This window comes from Aphelocoma coerulescens, chromosome 15, assembly GCF_041296385.1.
Source record: "Aphelocoma coerulescens isolate FSJ_1873_10779 chromosome 15, UR_Acoe_1.0, whole genome shotgun sequence".
In the NCBI taxonomy this organism is placed as follows: domain Eukaryota; kingdom Metazoa; phylum Chordata; class Aves; order Passeriformes; family Corvidae; genus Aphelocoma; species Aphelocoma coerulescens.
The window spans coordinates 6,298,256-6,315,004 of NC_091029.1; the positions used below are offsets into that span (position 1 = coordinate 6,298,256).

At 45.1% G+C, this 16,749-nt stretch overlaps 1 protein-coding gene across 5 annotated transcripts in view; it reads right to left on the minus strand.

Moving 5' to 3' along the window:
- GALNT9 (polypeptide N-acetylgalactosaminyltransferase 9) overlaps positions 1-16,473 on the minus strand; it is a 259,514-nt gene extending 243,041 nt beyond the window's left edge. For all 5 annotated transcript variants that reach the window (XM_069030886.1, XM_069030890.1, XM_069030892.1 and 2 more), the window contains exon 1: positions 16,296-16,473. The gene's annotated coding sequence lies outside the window, so the exon portion shown is untranslated. The remainder of the gene's footprint in view (positions 1-16,295) is intronic.
- Positions 16,474-16,749: the final 276 nt, after the last annotated feature.

Consider the following 16,749-nt stretch of genomic DNA (forward strand, 5'->3'; position numbering starts at 1 on the left):
CCCAGTTCAGACAACAGCTCCCTCTGGACCTCCAGACAATCAGTCTGGACAGGTTTTCAGGTATAGAGCTGCCTCTATCACAGCCTCACCTACTAAGTCTCAGGTATTTCTTTTTAGCAATCAATAGAAACACTCATTTTGAGTAAGGGTGAAGAGTTCAGGCAGGAAAATCATTGACACACATACCAAGAGGTTTTTGGCTAATTAAAGCTGCCACAGTACACCAGCCTTAGAGATCACCTATTAGTACTACTGCCTTCTTCAAAAGAAAGCTTCCTAATAAAGCTAGAGCAATGAACTTTTAGTGACACTAATGCATCACTAAATTCTCTTTTGGAAGAAAACACTGAAACCACCAAAGGTTGCAATTACTCTCGAATCACAGTGTTGGGTCTGCATCCAGATGTCACTCTCTGTTCATCACCAAATCCATCAGCTCTTCTCCAGCCCTGTTCCTAAGACAATATTGTCACCTGGCCCTGCCTTTAGGCTACTAAGCATTGGACGTTTCTTCCAAGAGGATGCTTAGCAGCAGAGTGTCCTACGGAAGCTACAACACTTCTCAGTCTCTGATGTGCTGCATCAAGCTCCTGTTTTAAGGTTGAGCCTCTGCTGTCAAGACATCTGCCTAATTTTGAGTTGTGGGATTTTTCTTCCACATTCCCAATCATCTCATTATTCTAGCAGTCCCTCTTTCAGCTTTATATCCTCAGCAAAATTTCCCTCTATAACACAGTTTGCCCCTCCTCCAGAGACATTAACCCACTTCATTTGCTGCCTGCTGGGTAAAAAGATAAAAGGGCTCCACTTGTGTCAATTTAAACTCTCTCTTAATAAATGGAACCAGAGCATTTATGCAGCAACTATTTACCTCATTATGTGGTGTTATAGCCAGGTATGTGCTCCGAGTTTAAAGCAAGCAGCTAAAATCCATTCTCTGTTTCTAGGAGTGGGAGTGCAATCAATTCCTAATGAGACTCCAAGGTCTCCATTCCCAGCAGAGGACAGAGCTACATTTACAAGTGGAACAGCACAAGAAAAGGAAGGTGGAGTCTTAATTCCAAAGCAGACATGCACAACACAAATTGAGCAGCCAAGATTAACTGTGCCACGTTGGGATCACCAGGTTTGCTATGATGAATGTGTTATACAATCCTCATCAGATCCCATGGGATTTAAAGATGCAGGAAGGTCAGACATGCTGGCATTATTCTCAGAGCATTCCATTCTCCACTGTACACAGAGGAGACCAGAACACTCCATCCTCTGAGTTCTACCTTTTGCCAACTAACTGACTCTCATTAGCTAAAATGATGCCCTGATGCCTTTAAAAAATGCTTTACTTGAAGTTTCACCTTTTTTAGTTCAAATCAATGAATGCAGTCAGAGAAGGCATTTTTCTTTTCTTTCCTCTGTGTAAGAGCTCTTCTGTCACCTACTACTTCTGTTCTCATCAGATAAATCTGGTGCTGGAAATCCCATAGACATTGCCCTTACTCTCACTTCGACTTAAAGAAGCTAAAGCAACTACAAGTATTAGTTTAGATTTGTGGTGCACAGGCATTCCTTTAGACACAGAGCAAAAAGTGTTTCTAAGCTTATGACAGCCTCAACTAATCTGAAGTTATCATCCCCAAAACCAGCAACAACAAAACAAACCTAAAGAACAAGCATTCACCTTGCAGTATTTTTTTACATGGGGAGGTCATAGTGATTGAAAATCTGGATCTCTAGCATAAGAATAGTCAAGGAAGACCCTGACTGTGCCTTTAAACTATTCTCACATAAGATTATCCCAGAAGTCTCACTTGGTGCCACTAGATGTCATTCTTGGACTTTCAGTTAAAACAATTGTTTGCGTTTTATTTTTTTCCTCTAGTTGTTCTGTCAGTTGCCCCAAAGAATGCAGACCTTGCCATGATTTTACATCTTAATTTAATATGATAGTTCCACAAGAATTTATTGGACTTAATGTCTATGAGAGAAGACACATGCCAAATTCCTCCAGTATGAGACAGGAACTGGTCTGATCATAATTCAGCTCAGTATATGATCTTCTTAAAAAGAACACACCCTTCAAGAACTTTTTGTTTAAATATTGATCTTATCCTCAGCATTGTTTAATCCCTCTAGAAACATTAGAGGAAAGCAGTGCTTTATTGTGGGGAGGCTCTATTTATTTGCAGGGTTTTTTTGGTCATCTTCTGTTTGCCAAAGCTGAAGGTATAAATGAAATTATGTTTCTGAAGGTCTTGTTATTTAAGGTAAGGAAACTCTTGACGGAGACAATGTGCACCACTAACCACATTTTAAAATCCTTAACATTTGCACTTGTGAAGAGAACAGCTTGAGGGCTGGAACTGAGAGGTGTTAAGCAGCAGGGTAAAAGAGGAGCAGAGTGCAGAAGGAACAGAGCCCAGCAAGCAGACCAAGACAGTATTCCAGGATCAAAGGGAATTTCAGAAAAAACTTTTAAGATTGCCAGCACCAGGGCTCCTCAGGAAAGGCACCTTCACACGGCCATAGTGAGCACCATGACAGAACTGGTTGGCATTCAGAAACAAGAAGTGTTCTGGGGTCAGATCCAGACCGTGATACTCTAAAAGCTTAAGACTCCTGACATCATTATTCCAAGGCGAGGGCTATAGACAGCCCTGTAACACACACAGGGGTTTATATATTTTGCTCTGAAGGTTACTTAGATGCTTGAGTAAATCCATCTGACTCTTTTTCAAGGTTGATTAATCAAAACACTGGATAAACATTCCCTTGCTAGCAGCAAGCGCACTTAGCCAGGGAGCAATGTGCCCTCCGAGCTGATCCCAGCCAGGAAAGGTCACTGCTGCACCAGGCCCACCCTCCCCTCAGTCCAGGCAGCAGCTCTGGCATGACCAGATCTCAGTGAAGCACAGGTTTTGACCCTGGCAGGATTAACCCAGCACCTCACCTTACAATTTACCTGCATTCAGTTCTTTCGGGGAGGGGGACACAGAGCTGCCCTGACTGCCAGCTCCTCCAGCTGGGGTCTGCTCCTCTGGGGCCCTTTTGCCTTTCTGCAGCCAGGCAGGAGTTCACTGACCACAGCCCTCCCTGTTTCTCCCTGAAGAGAGTGCAACAACCAAGATGCATAGGCTGCCTTCCTCCCACTGGTGTGCAGAGGGAGGAGGGTTCCCACTGCCAGAGGGTGCCTGGTGGCAGCAAAAGAGCAGATGTGCTCCTGTCACCTGAAACCCATCACATTTGTGCTGGCCATCACAACACCCCTCTCCTGTTCCACCTCCCAGAGCACCTCTCATGTTTAAGCATGCGGAAGTGATGATCTAAAGACCAATACTCTCACTAAGAGAGGAAAAAATATTGAAAGCATAAGAATTCTAATCTAGTCAGGAAAGAGGAAGAAAGAGCAACTCATACAAACAAAGCAACGTGACTGCAACAGATTCACAAGAGAAAGCTGAGCACAATCTTTACCCTGGGAAACAACCACAGGGTAATAAACAGATCTAAAAATGCAATTTGTTTGGAAAGAGAGCAGGTCTTTTACTGCAGGAAAATCATGTGTAACATTGAATTTGAAATAATCCATCCAGCATCCATGAAAGATCCCATTCTAGCACTTACTCTTCTGAGGCACATTCAGCAGTGAACAACTCCTGTAGGGGTTATTTCATTTATTGCAAGCTACACCATCAGCCATGGGGACCCTGGTGGCCACTGACCAGTAGCACCACGCAGAAGTTCAAGACACCACTGAACAAAGATATTTCTCTGAACATGAAGTCACCAAACTTAAAAACAGCACATTCTGTAGCTGAAGAAGCATCCTCATGATGGACACCCAGCTATAATTACAGCTCAGCAGCTGCTTGCTCTCAGTCTTGACTCAGTCTTTTTTATCGTATGAAGCTGCTTCCTATATAAGCAATCAACTTGACAAACAACCCAGATGTTTTCTCCCCCTCCTGCACTGCAGCAGCTACATAAACTATGAAGTCCTTCAGCTTCAGCATTCCTTCTCCTGACCAAGAAATAGGACACCTGCAGTTGGAATTTGGGACACAGCATTCCATACCTCTCTCGGAGGCTGCCAGCCCATCCCAGTTCTGTTTTGGTGCTGTGAATACGAGGGGCAGAGCAGCCTCACTGACTGATTAAAGCAGCCCTGATTTATGCAGACAGTCGACTGGAGCTACAATAAATAGATTTGTAACAACACAACCGTGTTAGAAAGGGTAGCTGGGGATGAGTTCAGGACAGGTGTTCTGCAGAATTTATAATCCACATCTGTATCATGAAGCAGCAGGCAGCTTATTTAAAATGACAAGGCTGTGGAGAGTCTGAACAGTCCTTCTTTCCTTCTTAATTTTTTTTTAAATACAGGGAGGCTGGTGGGGGGGAAACCCAGCCAGTATTTGCACCGAGCAGTGGTCCCACTGCACTTCTAACATGCTTAACATAGGGGAAAACATCTTAAGGGAGTAAGTGGTAATGGGCCATGAAGCATATGGCAGTGTTGTGGCATCTCAAGAGCCATATGCACAGGCCTACAAACTGTCGGGATGTGATACACTACAGATAATATCCATGATAAATTATTCACTTAACCAAAAATTGTACATCAACCCTCAACAGCTGGTAAGAGCTGGATCCTTGCCCAGTACATTAAGGAAGTTTGCTTCCTCAAAGCTCTACTGTTCTTTAGGGGATTTGAATTATGCATGTTACCATGAAAGCTAATGCTGTACATATGCATTCAAAGTTATTATTAACCTCATCAGGCAGAGAAGGAGTGGAGCAGGCAGCTGTTTTTCTAGCTCATGTGCTTAGGATGCAGTGATGTTTAAAAGGACTTGCTGAGAGCAAGGATATAGGAGAGTTTATTTTCCCCTTAGAGTAGCTTGACAGTAGCCAGTTCAGCCTGAAGGGTCTCTGGGGTGGTCACCGAGAGAGCCAAATCTCCTCTTCAATATTTTTATACTAGAAGAACTAAAAAGTAACATCTTTTGGTGACCCATGTTATAGCTGTGCTGTGCCTTTCATTTAAGGATCTTAAAATGCTTCCCAAACACGTGGGGGACAAGGCTGAGCCAGGTTCCCAACAGCAGAGCTGTTACTTTTAGTGACAGCACTAAAATCTACTGCAGCTCCCAGAGCCCCCTGCTTGAAGTGTTAACCACTGTAGGGTTTGATCTTACATGGACTGACCAAGTTGTCTTTGCTGGCAATTACACCAGCAAATAAGAACCTGAATCTTAAAACTTCAGCACACAAAAATCAGTTTTTTCTCTGCAGTGCAATATCCAGGATTTTTCCCAGCCACCAGTTCATCAGTCTCTCCTTTCTCAGCCTCTCCCAGCCCCTGGGACCACTTTCCCCCATCTGCTTTAGGGAATTGTCTCCTCATGACAATACTGTATATTTTCCCTCCAGCATCCAAATTCACCAGGCTCCCACCTTCAATGTTTACATTTCCTCGTACAAATTCTGAGTTGAATTTGTTATTACAGATGCAAAAACAAATCAAGAAGCTTCAGAAACCTCTCCTTGTCCCCATCCCAAATCCATTGGAGATGCCTAATGTGCCATTAAGACTTTGATTTTTTTCTGTGCAGCTTTAAGGCTGCATCTTCAAACGCTCCCTGCAGGACTGACATTTTCCTCTTGATCCCAAACAGCAGGAGCAAGGCTGTGGCATGAACTGCTGATGGAGAGCCCGGGACAGTAAAGGTAGCACCATTATCTCCTGCTTGGCATACACATGCTCTTGGCATTCAGTTTTTGAAGCACCCCCAGTCTTTCATTTCTCTCCCTTTCAAATATTTTGCTCTGCCAAGAGATTCAAAGCCAGGCTCTCTGGATAAATGGCCAGCTGGTGCTATAGCACAGAGTATCACAGGCTGGAAATGGGTTTGGAGAACAGCTTGGGGGCAGTTTACATCCCCTGGCCAAATCAGAACAGGAAGGCAGACCAGACAGGCTGCTGGGACCTGCAGTAAGATTTTGCAGCATTAACTCAGCTATTCTAGCAGCTGCCAGATAGAGCAATAATCTTTGAACGTGACTTCTTGGTCTCTTCTTCCAGAAAGACAAGCTAATTAAAAAGGGGTTACAGAGAGATTATGTGGACCAAGGGGAGATTTCTGAAAGGCATAAAGAGCAGCTCAGCAGCCAGATCTCCCCGAAAGTCAATGTGAATTAGGCAACTAACTCCCACTTGTCCTTTGAAAAGCTCTGCTTGCAGCTTTTAAAGCTTGTCCTCTGGATGAAAATAAGTAAACAAATGCCAATTTCTTCTGGCAAAGCTATGCATCACCTAAGACAAATTTCTGATCCTTTAGAGGATCAGTGCACACAGTGTGCAGCAATTTTTGGTAGTTGTGTTATCCCATCCCTCAAACAATCAATTGTTTAAACACAACCCATCGACCTGGCTCCGTGTTTAGCCAAAGGTGTTTGGTAAATAAGGCCAGCACATCCATGGTGCTGTGCTGCACAGAAGACCAGCACTCTTCACTGTCTGTGGAGACACAAAAATTAAATCAGTGTCCCCAGGTCTTCTGGAGACACAAAAGGAAGGAAAAGGCCCCAAAGTGAGAACAAGGCTCGCTCTCCTCCCCAAACAGCCCCAGCAGCACCTGTTGGCAGCAGCAGCTCTTTGCTGCAGGCTCTTCTCCAGGGCACCCTGGGACAAACCAGTGAGCTGCTGCCAGAGCCAACATCTCAGCTTGAATGTCAGTGTCATTTACACAGCAAATGTCACTTAAAGCTAACACCAGAAGGAGCTTGTCGGAGTAATTCACCAAGAAGCAGCAACAGCAGCTTAGCAGCTCTTTCCCCACATACATATATATAAATATATATATATCTAAAATTGGATTTAGACTGCAAAAGGTTTTCTAGTGACGACACCAGAGTGGTGAGTTTGATTTTACAGCACCAAAATCAACATGGTACAATCATGTGCCACAAGCCTGACACGTTTTAGACACGATTCCTAAAGATGTGGGCAGTTTGCACTCAGTATTGGCTCAGTCTCTGGCAACTCTGCTCAGATAAGAGGCCAGCTCTGTCAGTGGTTCTGAGACTGGATAAACTTGTCCATAGCTGGACTAAGGATTGTTAGCACACTCTGTAATAATCATTGACAATCCAACACAAGTGACAGCCAGTCACTGCGAGCCTGGATTTTAGCTGGGAGCTGGAAACAGGACAGTTTCCCTCCACCAGATTTCTGCTGCCCCAGCCAAGTGTATCTTAAATCAGCTGCTACCCTGATGCCACCACAGCAAACACAATCTTCTTGCAGAGATTCAAGCAGACACTTACACCAGTGCTTCTGCTAAGGGGAGGGAAGTCCAGCAGACAGGTTTCATCTTCCCAGGCCCACAGTCCAGAGAGAGCACTGCCACAGCCCATTTCCCCTCCAGGCTGAGGGAAGGGAAGCTGGCATTGTGCCTGGGGAAGCCATTTCAGATGCTTACGGGGCTGACTGACCTTTATCTCCTACTCTCAGAGTAGGAGATAAAGGTATTTACAGCATTTCATACAGACAGAATCTCACACTTGGAATTACCTCATCTCTTGAGCCACTAAAATCATGTGTTGTTTTTTAGGATATGCCCTGTTCCTCTCAAACTCACTCATGCAAGTTACCTGGGACCTGCAGAGCAAGCACAAGGGCAAGCTTGGGAAGCAAATACAGAAGAATTGTTCATCATCAGACAATAAGGTTTGGTGCACATTTAGTTACTCTAACACAGTCCACATGTCTGACACGTGCAAACAAAACATCCACCTGTTGAATGGAATTACCTGTGGTGATGTGCAATATATTTCTATAATGTAAAACACAGATTGGAGTCTTCATTTCCTCCTTCCTTGACAGAATGCAGCTGCACAGAATAGAGACATAACATGGGAGCCTCATGAATCCAGAGCTAAGCTGCGGGAGACCAGGAGCAAATAAATATTTCACAAAGTGTTAGCACAAGACACGACAGCATAAATAAGTGTGAGGATAATGGCTCCAAATGCAATTTGGCTTAAGTCATCTGTGCCTTCAGAAATAGAAAGATGATTTATTTCAAGCCTGAACGACCTGAGAGGGAAGCAGTGGGGGTTTTCTGGGTTATTTATTTTTAATCATTATCTTTGACCTTTCTGCAGGCAGCGGAGGGAGCAGGGGTGGTGGGTCACCGGTACAATATGTAGGTTAGCACTGGAAATATTTCTCAGTGGTCTGAGAGATACATGAAGTTAGTTGAGGTGATCAGAGCAGCCCCAAAGCCCCTTTTGCTGGAACCTGTTAACTGTGTGCCTGTGCTGGGAGCCCACGCTGTGGCCACAGCTGATGAAAGCTTTTACATTTAATAGCTCTCAATGGACATTTCTTCCTTCAGTTCATCCAGTTGCTTTTTGAAACACAAAAACTCAACACCTCCCACCCCTGTGGCAGCATCAGCACACTGTGTGAGGAAGGATGTCCTTTTCAATTTGGCTCTGCCATCTAATCCTGCCATTTGATGCCCCTTAAATCAAATCCTAAAAGAGTAAATGCATGGTCACTCCCTACTCAGTTTTCTTGTTTCACTCATGATTTTATGGCCCTTGGTGATATTCTCTTCAGTTATTTCTTTCCTAAGAGGAGAATCTTGGCCCTTTTCTAGGTCTAGTGAGTGCTACTTGAGTCAGAGCAGGGCCCAAACCCAACACACTTGCCCTGCAGCAGATGTCCCACAGATTGAAACAGTGGCAGAACAAGGCTGGACATGTCATAGCCTAAAACAAACCAAACTGCTGGAGTGAGGAACACAACATTTCAAGCAAAAATTTGCTGAAACAGTGCCCTAGATCTGACTCACTCCAAGATCCAACCCCAGGTCAGAGGGCTCAGCATTTACAACAGAGAAAAAGCATCTTAAATATATTTTTTATCTCAGGGCTTTCCCTGTTGGTTTTTTTTTTTTATATTGCCACAGCTCATACAGAATTAAGCAACATAAAAATTAGGGCAAATCTTTGGCCATTCTAAAGCCTTCATCAAGCATTAACCCTTAATCTGAAACACTGCAAAATAATAATGAAACAAACGTGAAACTCTGGAATTGACAAAACTGAAATTAGCACAAACTTCGACCCACAAAACACTCTCAGGTCAGCTCATGAAGCTGAGCATTTCAGGGTGTCATTTCCAGATAAGTGTGCTGGGATTTCCAGCTACACACACAAACTCCCAGGCACCACAAGAACCGGTTTGTGTGTTCCTCATTGCTGCAGGCTGAGTTTTCCACAAACTCTTTGGAGCCTGATGGTGCTTTCAGCCCTTCCCAGCTGCAGAGGAGCTGCTCCCATTTCCCACTGAAGTAGCTGGAACCTACCCACTGGGATTTCACGGTGCAAGGGGAGTGATGGGGCTGGCAGGCTGCCACCCTGTGTCACACAGAGCTGGTGGCACTCAGCCAGGGCAAAGCTGTGCTGGCACCTCCAGCTCTCCAAGCTCCAGCTGATAAGAGCTCAGTGGGGGAAAAGGTAAAAGCCACATCATGCTTTGGGTGAGAGGGAAGGGTTATGCACAGGCTGCTGAGGGAGGGTTTCCATTTAGCCAGCTAGAAGAATAGTGGCATGTCAGTCAATGCAGCCACTTTATCTCTGGACCTAATTCCCATCACAGGCTGGAGCTTGCTCTTGGAGGATGGTCCTGCTGGGGAATGCTGTACTTGGCACAGCAGCTGCCCTGGCAGCTCCTTTTAGATGCTCTCTAACATTTGGAGTAGGAGGCAGATTTGAGGAAGGAGTGCACAGATAATTATTTCCTCCTCCGAAATCCCTGCTGGATTTGGCAATCCTGCAGCAAACACCTCAGCCAGAGCCAACCAGAGGCCATCCCTTCTTTGGTCTCCCTGCTTTGAGTGACTGGCAATAACACACCCAAACCCTAAACAACCCCTGGCTAAAAAAAAGCAAAAAGAACCAGAATCTGCATTCCTAGAAGCCCAATATCTGTTTTGAGAGCGTGGCTCCCAGCCACAAGGGCAGCCTGCACTGCTCTCCCACACGGACACAAGGCAGCAGTGGGCAGCTGACCATCTGCAGAAGGGCTGAAACGCTCTTTAAAAGCAAACCAGGCACTGATTGTCTGCTCTGTGCCCACAGATGGATCCGTGCACGCCCAGGAGCTCTGGCAGCACGGGGCAGGACATGGGGACAGCAGCCAGGAGGCAGTGCCACCCCTTCGGCATCGCTGCCTCTTGACAGCCATGCCGGGGTAGCCGGACCCAAACGCAGCATCTCCAGCTAGGCCAGGAAATGCACTGACACAGAGAAGGCTCTCCCTGCCACTGCTGAGCCTCCTTTGGTGAGCAGGACACACAGCTGACTCCAGGCCTGATCCCCAGCAGCTGTACACCAGCCCAGCCTCGCTGATTCCTGTGGACTGAAGCCGACGCGCTCCAGCGGAGGACCAGCTCCTCGGCGTTCCAGCAGCAGCCTAATTGAATCCAACCCATTCGACTTCGGGGCTGGATGCAGTAACACAACAAACAGCCCTTTGCTGCCGAGGCAGTGGAGTCAGGCCAAGGCTGGATGCTTCTGACAATCCTGCCTTGCAGCTACCACGGAGGCTGGCTCCAGCTCAGGAATCTGAGAGCACAGCAAGGGTTAGAAATGTGACTCAGTAAAAATGATGGCCACATTCTCAGCTGGTATAACCTGGCCTTACTCCACTGACTTCTGTGGAGCAACAGCTATTCAGACCAGCTGACAATCTAGTCCAATTGCCCTGCTTTGGCCTGAGAGAAGGTACACAGCTCCCAGCCACAGGGTGCAGCCACATCGGTCAAGGTCATGAACACACATACAGGAAAAAAAGCAAGCTCTCTCCAAAAGAAATTGTCAAATCTTTAGTGAGAGTACTGTCCAACTCATTGTCTGATTCACTTAAATGAAAAAGATGCTATAATAGCCTCATACTTGCCAAGGATTGTACTTTAAGCAATTCCCCCTCCATCTTTGCTTGTGTCCCCTTCCCCAAAATAAATCTTATTTCCAGTACACGTGTCCTACTTGCAAATGCTCACACAGCACAAAGCAGTTCCATAAAGAGAACTCAATTACAACCAGGTAAGGTTCAAGCAGAGAAAGAGCTCCACCCAGGGAAGAATGTCATCCAAGATTAATTAGCCCCACTACCTGACCACCCAGTCTTTTTAAATGGTACAACCTACCAATCTGGTTAACAGGACAATTAAAAAAAAAAAAAGAAATTACAAAAAAACCCCACTAGATCAAATAACATTCAATATCCAAAATTAGCTGCATTACAAATATTGTTTTATCCAGTGTCATGATTTACTGGTCTCCTCCCCCTGAGAGCTTCTATTGACCTCAGATTCACCTCAATGAATCTTGATTTTTGAATGAAAACAGCAGTCAATAATATTTACTTCCTATTGGTTTCATCCTCAACAGCACAAGGAGAAGACTGAACTATTCATGACCCCCCTGTCTCCGTTCTAATCACAGTGGTGAGATTCAAGGCACCATCTCTGCAGGTCAGAGAGAGAAGTAACACCCAGCAATGACCCCACGGTGAGGTGACAGACAACTCACACATCCAGCAAGTTTATTTATGCAGAGAGGCAATGGATTTCCTGAAATCTCATGACCACTTCAGTGCGAAAAGAACTTCAGTTTGAAAAAAAAAATGATCCTGCTCCTGGCTAGTCACGTCTGTTAAATCTATCATCAGGCAGCAGCAGCTTTAAGCCATGAGATGAAGACTTGCCACGAGCATCTGGCAGTCAAATTTGCACAGCAGGAGTGATTCAATTGCATTCCAAGGTTACCGCTGCTGTTTATTTACACCTTTCCTGATGACCCAGTGATTTGAAATGGGAAAGCTTCCATGTGCTACTCCTCACCCCATGGGCCTTCCATCATCAGTTTGGCAGTCAAGTGTCTCTCAGATGGTCAAAGTCACAGGCTGGCTCAGCTGTGACTGTCAACGGGAAGCTCAAACTCTTCCCATCACACCTAATGAACAGACAGAGCCTTTCCAGTGCCAAGTTTATTCTCTGCCTGTAGGATTATCTGCAAACACACTTGTTAGCCTTGATTCACACGTGGTGGATCCTAAGGAATGCATCAGGCTCCCCTGGAAACTCAACCCTTGTATTTATCAACAACTTCCTGATCTATTAGTCCCGATTTGATTCTTAACTTTATCAGACTCCCTCCTTCAAATTCAGCTTGTTCTTTGCCTGACAAACCCAACCTTTGGATTGATGATGAGTCTTGTGTACAACACCCTCCCATACTCCCAGCACAGGTGTTACATGTCCTAGCACGGTGTTTCAAGCATGGCCTTGGCAAGGTTAAGTCCATCTGCATTCTCTGCCCACCTCCTAAATCATGGCTCCTGTTCTCAGCCTCCCCACTCCTGCTGCCGTTTCACAAAACAGAGCTCCCAGACCACAGCACGTCCTTGCTCAGGCTGCCTCTAAACCACCTGCTTGGGTTTCCTCTTCTGACTCATCTGCCTCTGTAGAACTTTGTGTCTAGACACATTATCGGTCTCTCTTTACAACAACGAGCACTAAACTGAGCTTACATCCCTCATTCTTGGTGCCATGGGCTGCAGGCAAAGCAAATGCCACTGTCAGGGAATGTGGGCAGGTCCTGTGTGTCCAGCAAAGCCAGTTGTGACAACAGAAACCAACCTGCATCCAGCAGGCACCAGCTAAAACAGACCAATTGCCTACAGTTTTTTTTTCCCTTGGTACATTCAGGCTCAGGGAAGCAGTTCCAGGTTACCCCTCATTAGGCAGATGTTCTTTAAATGATTTATGCTTCTATCAAGCTTGATATCCCCACAGAAGATTGTTAGCGAAAAGCTCTGTGTAATCATTTATAGTGGGATTTATGATGTTTAACTTAGTAACTCTCTGCAGGCTCTCTAACAGGATGGAGGTGGGCTGTGGGCAGTAAAAGGTCAGTCCCAAAGGAAGCCAAACACGATGCTAAGAGGAAACTAGAATAGGGCTCTGAAGGGCTTTGTTCACATTAGAGGGGAAGCAGCATAGACTTTAATCATCCTTGCCAAAGGCATGCACATGTGAGGAACAGAGGAACCAGGCAACATTTTGCCTCAAATTTTCAAGGCAGGTGGTAAATGTGGTTTTAGACTGATTATAAGCTTAATCTCACCCTCATTTCTTCCTTTGTTTATATTAAGTTGCCTCAATTACAGTCCTCTATTAAGCAAGTGTATTGGTTTTGCAGTGAGTCATGCAAATGTTTTTGTTTGGTTGGGTTTTTTCAATGTTGTCAATTTATTTTTAGGCTAAAAAGCACACCCAATAAAAAAAAAAATCTACCATAATGTGAGAAAAATAGTGAGTAACTAATTACACCAGACTTTGGTCTCCCCTTGCAGCACTAGCATACTCAGAGGTGGGAAGAGCTGCTGAAGTCATCTCAGGGACATCTGCAAAACACCAGGACATTCTGGAATTAAATTTTAAGTTTTAGTCATCTTTGTACTTCCCTCTTGCTTCCAGAACTGGGAGGTAAAATGCTAGAATACACCCAAAAGAAAACACAAGAAAAGCTCAATAACTCCAGAAGCAGGAATTACTGACAGGCTCCTGGGAACATCCTGAACTTTTCTGCTTTGCAGTGCAGCCCCCTCAGTGCTCAGATAATTCAGCTGTTTGGATTTTACCTACCCTGGCTAACCTGAACCACCTGGAAGTGCCTGCTCCTGCAGCCCAGGAATCTCACAGTTATTATTCTTAGGCACTTTAACCATCCTTTCTCCTTTCTCTGACCTAATGCAACCCAGCCAGACCCAACACACCAGTTCTGGCCCAGCAGCTAATGGTCACAGACAGCATCACTGGGCAAGCCAGGAATGTGTACTAAAGAAAGCTGAATTATAGCTCATCTAAGCAAAGAGCATTATCCCAGAGTACCTGGGGGACGGAACAATCAGCCTGACATTCTCCTCCCCAGCTCTGCCATGAGGGCAGGTCACTAACAGTGCTCACACTGCAAACCTGCCTTTCCCACAAACTCTGCAGATACCCTGAGAAAAGCCTCCCTGCTTCCTTCCCACCCACTTGTCCCCCAGGCTAGCTCTGCTGGAAAATCCCATCCTCCCTCCCACACAGCACAGAGCAGGGGTCTGGTGGTTCCTGGAAGAAAATGTTTTAACCACACACTTGCACCTGCAGCGCCTGGCCCTGCGTGTCACAGAATTCGGAATTAAGCAGCACAGTGATTGTAAAAATGAGTTACAGCAAGAGTGCCTTCATCTCAGTCATCACAAGGGCTACACCCCACTCCTGTTTTGTACCAGATGGCTCAAGGTCTATTTTTCAACAAGTGCTGTCTGCTACACTTGCAGCAAGTCCTTTGAGTTACAAGCCAAATCTCTTCCCTTAATATCTTTTTCATCCTTTCCCCCCCTCCCCTCTCTGAGCTCACAAGTATATCTTTTCTTAAGAAACAGAAAAAATCTATTATTCTTCAAAGGCCCAGTTGTGTCCTTCATTTACTGAAGTAGTCAAAGAATATTATGGGTCATTTTGTCACCATGGAAACCACAAATAGACCTTCAGGGTTTTGGAGAGGTGATATTATTTTGGAGAGGCCGTGCAGGGCTCTCTGACAGAAAATAATAGGGATGGCAAATCAAGGAGACCTTTTATACAGACTGTGTGAAATGCAAAGGGTATCAAACATCATTTCTCTGCCACCGAAGACTACTCCAGGCAGCAGTTTAATATGGTATCCTCTGACAGCTGAGCCCAAATGGAAAATTAATGAGGCAGCATGATATATGAGTCTTTTTAAATCTCATAACCAGCCTCCTTTATAGAATAAAAATGGCCAAATCAGTTTAATATTAGTGGAGAGGTTCTCTGTGTGTCTTTCTTCTGAGCCTTGTCAGTGCAGTGCTGAAGAGACAGTTTTGGTTTATTGACTGTGTAAGTCTAGCTGTTTTCAAGTTTTGGACGGTCTAAATCAAAATAATTCTGAGATTTATTGGTTTATCAAAATACAGTAAAGATATGAAAGCCTAAGGAACACCTGGGATCTCGGAGGGGCCACATCCTGCTACTCAGGAGCCCTGAATGCCCCATGTTGGTGGCCTGGGACAGCAGCCCCTTCTCTGCCTCCTACCACAGGGCTTTCCCAATCCCACCCACCAGAATACCCACCAAATTTGTCATTTCTGTCATGGAAAGGGGGACCTGTGCACAGTGACAGTGCTGGCTGCTCTGAGAAAAGAGCAGAAAACAAGAGAATACCCTGAACTGAATGTAACCCAACCCAACTCAGTCCATGCCCATGCAGCTGTCTCCTCTCCCAGTACTGCCCTATCAAAATCCTGTTGCATTTGATAAACCTTGTTCTTTTGCAAGCAAAACTCTTAACTGCATAAATACTAAACCCATAGAATTCTTGGGCCAGAAGAGCCTTTCTGTAGGCATTCTGGCAACCCTATTCTCACAACTGAGAGACCAACTCCCCAGCTGAAGACCTACAGAAGTGAGAGCAGAAGCAGTTACAAAGTTTACACAAAACAATGTTGTATCCTACCGGGCAGTGGAGGAATCCTAAACCTACTGGGTATCCTGACTCCTCCAAAATTGCTACTACTCTGAATTAGAACAAAACCTTAGAATCTCAAGTCATTCTGCAGAACAGAAATTTAAAAATGCTTCTGTTTAGAAACAAGCAACCACTTCACTGAAACACTGAAAAAACAGTTCAAACAAAACAAAGGAGTCAAAACAAACACTCCTTTCCAAAGTTTTCTGTCAAAACATCTTTGAAACAGACACCTTCATGCAAAACATTTCAGCTGCAGAAGAAAAAGAGCTTCCTTTAGAAAACTGCTTTCTAAAAGATCCAAACTCTGCCAACTTCCCCCACAGAACAGTTGTAAGCAGATCCATGGCATACAATCCTCCACTGGGGTTTGGAAGTTGTGCCTTCCCTGTCACCCCTCAGCTGGAACAGTGCAATTATCTGGGCACCTTCAGCATCCAGGCCTCCAATAAAACACAGCACTCTAAAGACTGGAACTTCAGAACATGAAAGCAGAGGGATCAACAGAAGTCAGACAAGTAACATTTTACTAAAAGTAAACCCTCAAGAAAAAAACCAATGAGCATTCAACACAGAGCAACAGAAGGGATCTGCTGTAGATTTCATTGCCTTGTTAAAACAACCCCAGCCCCTCTGACATACCACACTGATGGCACTCTGCCTCTCATATTACAACTTACCCAGCTCTGGTCCTGTGAGCATCTCCAGTAAGGGAGCACACTCCAAGCTGGCTTAGAAAAGCAGCAGGAATTGAAGTCACAGCCCTTCACTCCACTCAACTCCAACACGGATGTCTAAGTGTTTTCCTGCTTCCTACCCCACTAAAATCCATAAGCAGAGGGCCCAGGCAAGCACGTGCCAGGGCAGCTCCATCAAACAGAAGGGAGAGGGAGCAGCCCCTAATGAGCTGTTGGGCCAGTCAAGGAGGAATTGGATGAAGCTGTGTGAAAAGGGGTGGGGAATGGGGCATTAAGCCAAGCCTCAGTAGTTTCAAAAATGCCCAGTTTGATATGTTTAAGAAGGATGATGAGGGGGAAAGAGGGATATAAAATTTTAAAAATAACCTTTCATGGTTTCCCTCATTGCCCAGCGCTTTTGAAAGAATGAATGTTTTACCTTTCAACAACAGCAAAA